Raw genomic sequence first — 10,100 nt, 5'->3', positions numbered from 1 at the left:
CAACTTGCCACAGAACTCCAGGCTTCTCTAGCCACCCTGTGACCACGGAGGGGGAACACTAGCGTGATCTCTAGGGTTTCTGTCTCTGGTGTGCAAGCCCTCTATAATCACTTCCCCTTGAATTGTGGGCAGAGTTGGTGAACTTGATGAGTTATCCCTCCTGTTATTGAGATACTGATCCATTGACTAGATCTGAGATAATAGAAAGATCTTACCTCAGCGGTCCTGGCAGTCAGCTGATCATTTAAAATCAGGTAAGGCAACAGAGCAATATGCTGACCTGGAAGAAAGCAAACAGCTCTGGTGTGACTTGTGCAAGGCAGTCCATGTCAAAAAACTGGGAGGAGCCCTGAGTATCTGGAAGTGATCCTTGTATGGTAGCCAGAAGGAACCCTGAGACCTCAGTCATACAGCTGCAAGGAAATGAATTCTGTCAACAACAAGTGTGTTTGGAAACATGTCCCAAACCTTGGATGCGAGTCATAGTCCTGGCCGACACCATGATTTCTGCCTGGTGAGACTCTGAGCAAATGGTCCAGCTCTCTTGTCCCTGGAATTAAAAGGCACACAAGGTGTGAGATAATAAGTAGGTATTGTTTGAAACCTTTGCATTTGTGGTAATTAGTTATGCAGCAATAGAAAACACACAACAATTTCCAAGTTTACTTTTTTATGCCAGTATCTAAAATACTAAGTGCTTATTCTAAACATCCAAAAGGAACTCTTAATTCTTCCTGTATTTTCTTTTTCTCCCTTTTCTGTAAGTTACCCACATCTAACAATTAAAATCATTTTTTGGTAGTTCTTCCTAATCATTAAATACTGCAGCTCTAGCATGAAGATATAGAGTCTTCATGTGGTGGCTTCTCACCAATACCCCTAGTACTAGTTCATCTCATTTTTGGTTGGGTCCTTAATAATAATAGTCTTCTAAATAAATACCCTAGGCCATCCCATTCAGATAACCTGTCTTCCTGTAATCAGGGGGTTTTATGGAACTTGGACCATACCAACTCTGTGTGGGCTCCATTAATGAGTTCTCATGGTACTCAATAAAATCTAGAATCTTTGCCATGACCATAAGGACCTTGATTCTTAGTGTTTTCTGCGAATTACAATAGAATTACTCAATAGTTTAAATAAAAGAAAACATCTCACAGCTCCAAAGACTAGAAAGCCTGAGATCAAAGGAATGACAGGTTTGGTTTCTGCCAAGGGCTCGGTGTCCAGTTCCAAGACATCTAAAATATCTTTTGGAGTGCTGTTCCAAACAAGGTGGAAGGGGACAGAAGGGAGAGGAGAGAAAAGGCATAGAGAGGAGACAGAGGGGAGGATGGGGGGAAAGGGGAACCAGGAAAATGGGGGTAGGGGGAGGAAGTATGGAGGTGAGAGAAAAGGGAGAAAGTGAGGAAGTAAGAGAACAAGGAGAACATAAATAGGCCAAAATTACTGTTTGGAGAATCTACTTCCTTGATAGTGGCAGAGCCCTAAGGTAATCACTGCTCAAGGGTCTCCCCTTCTAACACTGTTAATGATGGGAGCTGCGTTTCGAGATACTTTCTGGAGGGAACTAATACTGGAACCTAGCACGTGGGTCTCTCTCTGACCACTTCTGACCACTGTCCTTTTACTTTGTTGTGTCTCAGTAACACAGACCTTAGTCCTTTCCCATTACGATGCCAAGCAAAGTTGCACTCCATCCCACATAATCCATGAGTATTTCCTCTCACTTCCTGAAGACTTCTTCCCTAATTTTCCTACATAAATTGATAGACTTTCTCCACTTGCTATGCCTCCATTGCAGTTAGATGCGCAGGGCTGGGTGTTCTGTTCTCTCTGTTTCTTTGTTTGTTGTCTGCTTCCATCCACTAGAGTAAAGTTATGTCAGGGCAAGGACATTGACTGGATCATCATTGAATCCTCAGGTCTCAGCTGGTCGCTGGCCCACGGAAACATGCATTTAAATAGCCTGCTCTGAATTAAGAGCTTAGAGAAGTAATTTAATACATTTGCACTAAAGGTAGAGTTACAACCTCTGTTTATTTATTTATTTTTTTAAGGTCCTGATCATGACACAAATTAAGACCAGGGACTAGGAAATCATGCTGTATCTCGTTGAACTCAAAAATGCTCATCAAAGTCCATAGTGCTCAGAGAGGTTTAACATTACTGACTTGACATGAATAGTGATGCTGATGCAAGCCTTGTCGAAGGAAGGTGATTGGAGTTGAACTCCAGGGTGTGAGACTGTTCTCGTTGTATCTTTCTTTTTTTCTCTTCTTGAAAAAGAAGAGATAGTTTCCATAATTCCAAAGGTGAAATGTGAATTCTAGCTCTATCCACACAGACTTGAGAAAAGGACTGCAATAGGCCACATTCACATTCAAATATATCCTTAATAACTAATAGCAAGCAGAGCAAAAAGACATCCAAGATATATGTGATGTGGCAAGTGGAGTGGTGTAGCTCACATCCCATCGTTTAGATGAAGAGATAGATCACCAGTTCAAACTTTCAGCAGGGTTAAATGTCATTAGCCAGGAATTTGATCTACTGGACAGTTTTCCCTGTGTTAAATGGACACCAGTCTTCCAAGATGCATTAGATTTCAGACCAGATTTCCAGGTTTAAAATGGCAAGCTCCTATGAAGAGCATCCACTCCTACGTAATGGACAGTGTCTGTAAATGCACTAACAAGATCCCATCAGATCACTAGTGACCAACATCCCTACACTATTAGAACACAGTGGGCACAGATACAGAAGCCTGGGGACCCTTTTATATCTGGGATCTTAGGCTTCCACGTTTTCAAAACTACTGCATAAACTCCAAAAAATGCCCTAAAGCTCTTGAGTAAGAGATCATCTCTTGCCAACTGGAGACCTTAAAAGAATGTTAATATCATTTAATTTCTGAAAGGTATTTTTATTTTAATTTAGATATTTTAATTAAACAAATTAAGAATATCTCCCTTCTAGATTATTCTCAAAAGAAAAACAGAATAATTTTTTTTTAAATTAGCACGCAAACATACTGACTGTTTACTCTAAGTTCTCTTTTGAGCTTTAGTCAAGTGTGGAGATATGCTGTGAATTAAGAATCTGATCTCATAAAATGACACATAAATATTTTATTTAGTAGGAATTTGTTCTTATGCCCAAGAGATAGCTGTAAATCTGTTCATAATACAAAGCTCTCTCTCGCTCAGTTGCTTCAGAGGGCCAACTATCTAGCTATTAAAAATTCTTGCCCGGTTACTGTTAATGGTAATGCTGCTGAGGTCCTTTAACAAGTACGTCTTTATCTCATCAGAACGCGATGCCTATAAGACTGCTACACTGTAGTCTCCATTCTGAATTGGTGCTTCTGTTTCTGTCTGTGTTGGGTTTTGAGCATGAAATGGCTCACGTATTGAACTCTTGGTCCCCAGCTAGTGGTGCTACTTTGACAGGTTGTGGAGACTTAGAAGGAGGGGTTCCAACCAGGGAAGCATGCTCCAGTGTACTTCTTCAAAAGGAAATCCCTGGTCCCCAGTCTCTCCCTCTCTCTCCGCTTCTGTTTGCAGCAGTTTCCTTACCCTTGTATTCTCACCACACAAAGATACTACCTGTATTTGTTTCCCCCTAAGGGGGATTTAGGTATAATTGAATGAACAATGTAAGGGAATTTTTTTTGTTTTTTTGTTTTTTTTGGTTTTTTTTGCTAATTTTCAGTGTTGTGTTCGTGGTTTAAAAATATTACTGGTTCATATTTAGAGGGAGATAAAGTAATATTTCAAAATTAAAAATGGTAAACAAGAAACACCCCCAGTTGAGGTAGTCTAAGTTTGAATTAACCAAGTGGTTTTGGCTGTCCCTTGCTATAGTTCTCTTACCCTCTTCTTCTCTCCTCCTGGGTTGGTCTTGGAGAGATGAAAGCAGCGCAGCTTTCCAGGAACTAGTAGGTGCACTGAAGGGTTCATAGGCCAACAGATTGGCAGATTCTCCCCTTTGTCTGCCCAGGTTCATGAATAAAGAGCTAGTCTTCATTGTGCTGCTCTTTGTAATATGTCCTGCACCTCCTATTGAGGCTACTGATCTTCCAAAAAGTAGAAGCTCCTGTTTAATTATATATAAATGTTTATTTTAGAATTTAAAAGTGCACAGTAAAGTATGTCAGTAAGTGATTTCAATTGCTATTTTGTATTTTTGTGGTGTCCCTACCTTCATCCTTATACCTGGAGAGGACTTTACCAAGCTCTTCCCACGCAGCACCATCAGCTCCAATCATTGCTTTTAAAGCAGTTTTGGTCTTAGGTCTTTGGACTGTATCGTGAAATGCTCAGTCACAACAAGGTTGGCTGGGAGAGTTCGCACTAACTCTCTCGCTGGCTTCATTCTCATCCACTCATCCCGGGACATTCATTTCTGCTCATACACACCATGCCCTGTATTAGTCTATTGTCACTCAGAATCCTGTACCTCCTCCTTGTGAATTCCCTCAAAGATATATTCTGACCTTAGTAAACAGAGGCATGTATCAGCAAGTGAGATGTGTTGAGAGGTGTAATCAGAGGAGTTTGTATACACAATAAGGAAAATAAATGGATAATTTTGAAAGCAATTTTCAATATTGAAGAACAAATGTATTTAGAAGGAGATTGAAATTGTAAGGCTATTTATCGTGGGCTTATTTATCATAAACCCCTCTCAAATACTGAAAATAGTTATTCTAGAATAGCGAATAGTTTAAATAGTTACGACAGATTCACAGATTGAAAGATTAATGCATTTAAAAGATATTGCTCTAAGTCATTCTTCAGCATCCCTGAGAATGGGACAGAGTCTCCTCCCCCTGCCTGGATCTCTACCAGGCACAGCACCATGTTTAGAAATGGGTTTCTCTGGGAGTTCTTGCATGGTAGAGATTTTCAGTGTCCCTTCCTACTTTGTGCTCCCTGCTTTCTGAGAGTTGTGTTGATCCATAGAGAATTAGCTAAGGGGAATCAAACAAAAAGAAAAATCACTTGAAATCTCCAGAGATTTGTATCTAGGGTAGAGTTTAGAAGTCTCGCCAGAGAGTTACAGAGGAAAAGTGTTATGGACTCAGGGTATAGCAGGGCAGAGCAGGCCCACTCTTCCACCTAGTGCTCCAATCTTGGAAGTAGAATTTGCATTTTGAATTGTAGCAAAATCCTGATTGGTAACACTGATTTCTCTTCCATTCTCTCTCTCTCTCTCTCTCTCTCTCTCTCTCTCTCTCTCTCTCTTAAACATACTTGCTAGTTGGTAGTTAGTATTACCTGTCAAGTTGACACTTAAGAGGCAGGCCTCTAGGCACACGTGTGAGAGGCTGTCTAGCTGAAGTTTATTTCCTGATGTCTAGGAAGGTTTGTCTTGATTAAAAGGGGAAAGATCCATTTTAATTATGAGCAGGACCCTGGACAGATGACCCTAGACTGTATTATATGGAAAGAGTGAGCTGAGCCCTGTCTGCACTCACGCATTGTTCTCTGCTCTTGACTGCGAACAGAATGGGATTTGCTGCTTCCGATTCTGGCCACCATGGCTTCCCTGCTACGATAGACATCACCTGGGGTTGTGATAAATAAACCTGTTCTTCTGTAAGTTGCTCTTGTCAAGATAGCTGTAGCAACGGGAAAACAAACTAAACGCCGTTTTCCATTTTTCTTCCCTTATGAATCATTGCGGATATTTTAGAGGGAAGTTTGGGAATGCTTCGTTAGGGACCCACATTGGTAGTATTAAAAGCTCACTGTTTTGTTTGGCTTGTTCAATTTAAAAATTCCTTTTGACTAGACATCTATTCTCTGCATTGCTGTACTATTTCATACATGATTTACACACCTATTCACCTTCCATGCCATTGAAACTGTTATATTTACCATCCAACGTGTGTGTGTGTGTGTGTGTGTGTGTGTGTGTGTGTGTGTATGTGTATATACCTGACAAGAAGGTGGGAAAAGCATCATCTAGTATGTGGTCACAAGGTTTAATTAACATCTCCAACAGCAAATTCATGGAGGATCTCTCAGTGGGCTCTCCCATTTCCTATTCATTGCTTCACACAGGGTGGGGCATCTCCAGCGCCCGTGAAATCTGCCTTCAGTTCTTGAACAAGAAGAAGGAATGCGAGACCTTCCAGAATTGATGTATGAAAGGATTAGAATGTCCAAGACATCAGGAGTGACATGTGGTGGGAATCTTGCCAAGTCATAAAACATTCACCTTTTAAGCCCGGCACTGAGCCCAGCCAGATCCACCAGCTGAATCCTTCATGGTTCAGATTCTCTCCATTTGCTAACTCTCCATCTTGCTCGTCAGTCTGATGGCTTCCAACCCTCCAACAACTGGACTAGAATCTCCCAGAGAGAGTGATTTGATCTAGTGAACCACTTTGGTCTTGGGGAGAAATAAGACTCCAGAGTCCTCACTCTTTTTCTGGCAAGTCAGAAAAGTTGGAATCATTTCTGGTAGGCTAGCACAGTATGTGGTGTGTGTGTGTGTGTGTGTGTGTGTGTGTGTGTGTGTGTGTGTGTTGTCATGTGTGTGTGTATGCATGTGTGACACTAGGGAAGATCTTAGTACTCCTGCAGCCATCAGCTGTTGGAGTCAGACACAGTATGCACTGATGCTTTCTTATATGATAATTCATGTTAGAATGAGGTATTTAGAGCCATGTAGAAGACAATATAAAGTAGACATAGTCTACTTTAATCCAGGTTATTTATTTCCTTTGCTTAATAATATTAAAACATGGAACAAGATTATTAACTATTAAATATAATAAAGGTTGTGATTTTTAGGTATTAGGTAGGTTCTTTAACAAGTCATCAAGTGATTCTGAAGCCAATGCACTGAGGCCCTCACTGGGACAAGCACAAAGAATTTACTCACACCTCAAATAAATCTGCACTCTCTATTGTGAAATGTCAATTATTCTGATTCATGAGGTAATTAGTAACACTGCTAATTCAGAACTTGCACCTCAGCCAGTCATTTTCCCAATACTTGCCCAAGTGTTTGTAACTGGACCCAGCAGGCCAGAGCGCAAGAGAAGTAAATGATTGTTAATCAAGGGGGAACAACAAGTTCATAATTGATATAACCTTATAATTCTTTATTGTGTCTTAAAGTTCCAAATAAACAAAGGCACCTAAGAGAAAACCCAGGTTATGGAAATGTGGCTCGGTTCAGGGTCTTCAGTGCAAAAAGGCGACCCAGAAATAGTTGGAAGCGTCAGATTCATGGCTATGAAACAGAGGAGCCAAAGCAGAAGTCGCCACCTAGGATGAGATGGGGGGCTTGGCGACATGCGAAAGCCTTTACCACCCAGGATGAGATGGGGGGCTTGGCGACATGCGAAAGCCTTTACCACCTAGAATGAGATGGGGGGCTTGGCGACATGCGAAAGCCTTTACCGAAATGCAAATATGTAGTTCTCAAATTTGCAAAGTGAATGAGGACTGGAATTTTGAGTAGAGATGATATTAGATATTAATATGGTGTGCATTACAATTAAGGAGAATGTATCTGGAGATTTGCTCAATGTATGTGCTGATTTTGCTTGCGGCCTTGACGTCTTAAGGATCAAGATTAAGGATCAAGGTTAAAATGAAGTGACATCTGTTAGGAAGTATGTGGAAATATTTAGGAACGTGTAGATGTTGCATAAAAAAAGCAAATTCCTCAAATAGTTCACAACTTTTACCCTTTTATAAAGTATTCCTATAAGCCTTGTGCTTTGTTTTTGTGAGTCTAAACTTTGCTTAAAATGACAGTTAGTCAAGAGCTCTGTAGTCTGTGATAGATATTTGGACTTGACAGAGCTCCTCCATGAGGCTGGCAGTGACTGAGGACAACTGTCCGTACGCCCAGCACTACCATTTGCATGCGTAGCGTGAGTCCTGTGTTCACGTGCTCTAAGCAACAGCATTTGAGGCGCAGTATTTCAAAAGGCTCTGCTAGCACCTTATGTATGCTCGCAGATTTTTCTCTTTCTTTTTCTTACCCCTTTGAAAGAGGATGAAACCGCAGAAATAACATTTGCACCCAAGTGAAGTCTTTACATACCATAGTCAACCAGAGATTGGTGTGCTAGTCTATGCCCTTTCCCGTGTTTCACGTTTATTTACATAGGTGCACTACTCTTCACGGTTAAATCTGGACAGCATTTTCTTCTTTTTTTCTCCTCAGCACGAAAGTGCTTCAAAACATGCATTTTCATACATTTTGTGCTTTCTTTCTAATTAATATAATTTCATATAGAGTCAAATAATTGCAGCCAGTCATCATATTGAAAGGTTTAAGAACTTGCTAAATTCTTGGTTTTTTTTCCTATTGCTCTCCATTTTTCTATTCCTCCCCACTTCTTCCATTCCCTCAAGAAATATGATGAAGTATCTAATATGTCGTAGGGGATTCAACAGATGACACAGTTCTCACTGTCGGTCCAGGTATGAGGAAGCAGCAGGCGCTTGCACCTCGATGTGTGATGGCCACTACTTGAGGGGCTGTCACGGTGAGAAGTGCATGGTGCATGGGGAGTGGAAGCACCAGGGATGACGATTTTTGCTGTCTTGAAGAAGAGACCAAGTGAGGCTTCTAGGAGAATTTCTCTTGCTACTTCATAGCCATTTCATCTTTTTTATGACAAACCGCTCTTTACAGACATTCCTCGTTTCGTGCCTTCCCCTCGACTGTCAGAAAGGACAGTTCACATACCTTTATCCACATGCTGTGGTCCTCATTTACTTATTTACCTGAAATGGTTATTGGAGTGTGGAGATTGTTCTGTTTCTGGCTATGGCTCCTCCGCATCGCCAATCCTTTGCTGACTCAGACCATATCTCTGTGACTGAGACCAGTGGAAATCACAGGAAATCCCAAGAGGTTCCCCTCTCTTCCCTCTGTCATCTGGGCCATTTCAGAGTGACACTTTCCTCGATATGCACACAATGCTTTCCACTTCAGTTCTGAGTTTTCACCTGAGTTCCCTTTCAGGTCTTGCCTTTCCTTTGGAATGTTTAAAAATGCAATTTAGAGAGAGCGAAGCAATTGTTCAAAATTTTGTTCTAAGTGGTAGACATGAAAAACAAACAATTCTAGCCTCTTTTATTTATTATCATTCCTGCTAATAACTATTCTATGCTAATAATCATATACTATGATGATAAAACGTATATGAGGGAGCATAGAGAGACAAGCATGAAGCTTTTCTGCATTCTGTCAAGGCCCATACTTCATGGATGCCAGTAGCATGATCTTTCTCTGCTTTGAGCACCTGAGTCGTTCAGTTCCATATATACACAATATCAATTCATATTCAGTCTATCCCTGACACAAACTTCAGGCCAGGTTTTGACTTTATCATTCATTATTTGTTTTTCAAAATCAATTTCTGTCCCAAGTAAACATATTCAAACATTATCAAAAAGAAGCAAAGACCCTGAAATGTCACCATAATCACACAATAGACCATAGAACTCTAATATTCTCACTTAATTCTTTCTCATGGCCCCTCTTTTCTTTAATTGTTGCTACATACATTTGTTTGTATTTTTACATATATATACATACATATACATACTATATATATATATATATATATATATATATATATATATATATACTTACATATTCCCAAATACATAACTACACCATGCTTAATCTGTATAATGTCACTAGTCTGTACAAGTTTTTCAGGGATGACCATTTAGTTGCATATCCAATTGGTGTGCATCTTTTGACATATTGACAATATTGAGTATTTTAGTTAAACATTTAAGAAAATATGTATATTTTCATGGCTGTGTATGTGCATGTGAACACAAATGTTGGTGGAGGCTAGAAGCGGGTGTCCAATTACCCTAGAGCTCACGTTATACTGGGTTGTGAACCTCCAAATATGGGGTCTTTGCAAGAGCAGTGTTTGCGCTTAACTGCTGAGTTAATAGTCGGTTTCTCTTACGTAAGCGTGCCTTTGTGAGCTGCCTTGAATTTTTCTGGAACAGGGTAGAGCAACATTAACTGATGAATAGATCTTTAATAGTGCTTTACAATTTGCAAAGCACTTTTCACATTTTAACTCATTTACTCTT

The sequence above is a fragment of the Myodes glareolus genome, chromosome 3 (genome assembly GCF_982192425.1).
Source record: "Myodes glareolus chromosome 3, mMyoGla1.1, whole genome shotgun sequence".
Classification (NCBI taxonomy): domain Eukaryota; kingdom Metazoa; phylum Chordata; class Mammalia; order Rodentia; family Cricetidae; genus Myodes; species Myodes glareolus.
This window is presented reverse-complemented; position numbering follows the sequence as displayed.